Source organism: Aplysia californica, unplaced genomic scaffold (assembly GCF_000002075.1).
Source record: "Aplysia californica isolate F4 #8 unplaced genomic scaffold, AplCal3.0 scaffold00003, whole genome shotgun sequence".
In the NCBI taxonomy this organism is placed as follows: Eukaryota; Metazoa; Mollusca; class Gastropoda; order Aplysiida; family Aplysiidae; genus Aplysia; species Aplysia californica.
Window position 1 is genome coordinate 425,041 of NW_004797273.1, and position 1,777 is coordinate 426,817.

The window sequence follows — 1,777 nt, forward strand, 5'->3', positions numbered from 1 at the left end:
TTATAACTATATTTTGTTGTTGTTTTTGGAACTAAAATATCAAATGAAGCCTTCTCGATGAGTAGAATATAATTTAATCACCCGGTTTTTGTGTGTGACATACCTCCTCATGGAGAGAGAATGTTCTTTTAGATGCATTTGTATTGTCATTTATGGGCCCGTTTATTTTCACCAGGTGCCCAAAATGGAGATGCAAGGACAAATAAAACTGAAGCTTTAGACGTAAAAAAGTGTTGCCTGTAGAAGTTAAATGAAAATCAACCGGCAGAAAACGAAGACAACAATTTTAGAGTTGTTTGTTTGGCAAAGATTTTGTGAAACAGTGCTGAAGTGATGATACGACGTTTTTGGTTAAGAGGGACATGTGGTAAGAATCTAGTTGAAGTCTCCGTTTCGAATTTGCTCGACCTATTATGAACGTAAGGAGGTAACCCGGACATCATGTGCGAAAGAGGATTTGAACCTATTTAAAAAGGAAAAGTTCAACTAGATCTTTACCCAAAAATTCTCACTTTCAATCAGTCACTATACCTAACTTTTATGACATAAGGCAGGATCCACAACATTTCATACGTTTAATTGTTTGTTTGTTTGTTTGTTTGTTGGTTGGTTGGTTGGTTGCTTTTTGGTTGTTTTTTTTAAAGCCATAAAACCCACGAGTAATATATCATCTCAACATGTGGGCACAAATGTCACCAGAACTTTCCCCCAAAACCCAGTTCTGTCCTTGTATTATCTGTGGACATTTTAGATAAAAGTCTTTTGGTCAGGGATCACAATATAACGCGTGCTTTGAACCCGGGGCGGAAGGGAAGTTTAAAAAAAAAGAAGTTCATAATGCTTTTTTTTTTCTTCCTTTCCAGTTGCCGTGGCAGGTTTCATTATTCTTCTCTCCATGTTTATTTCTTTTCCTGTCCCCTTACCCCGTGGAGCCCCACATCGGCCCAATATGCGCGCGCTTTTGTTGCCAGTTCCAGGCAAGACGTCTCAGTGATCGTTTCAGCATTAGCTTCATTAAAATGTAAATTTCTATTTGCTCAACCCTGGACACCAAACCGCTCCCCAGTGTAGCATTATTTCAGATTATTCTTGATTGAAGCACTCTCACGAAGAAAATCTCTTCCTTCAGAGGGGAAGGAGGAACTGAGTAAAGGGGCAGAGGTCTTTTATCATTGCGTGATATGAGGAAGACGAAGGGGTTTATTGTTCCAGTGGTGAACAATTCCTTCCCCATCTCGCTGTCATTTCCGAACAATTTACTAACAAGGGGAGATCACTACCATTGTGCCAGGATGACCCGGTTATTGTTAGCCGTGACCTAGATCTTGTCCTCGTAATCCATCGCCTTGGACAGAGGACACCTCCGCCACACCTGCTGCTCACAGCGCCACCTGTATGGGGTCACCCAGGCGAGAATAGGGGTGCCCATCGTAAGGATACACGAGTTTTCTCGGTTGCGAATACCCTCTATCTCTCTATCTCTGTGCATGTGTGTCTATCTGTCTGACCCTTATTCACTCTCACTCTCTCTCTATCAATCTCTCTCTGTCTCTGTCTCTGTCTCTGTCTCTCTCTCTCTGTCTCTCTCTCTCTCTCTCTCTTTCTCTCTCTTTCTCTCTCTCGCTCTCCACAAACATATGGGCTATTTTTCTTACAGTGCTGTTATGATGCAATCTCTCTCTCTCTCTCTCTCTCATGTTTCACTCTATCTCTCTTCCTCCCAGCACAACCTTGTCTTCCCAAATCTCATCTCCCCACCTACTCTCTCTCTTCTTCC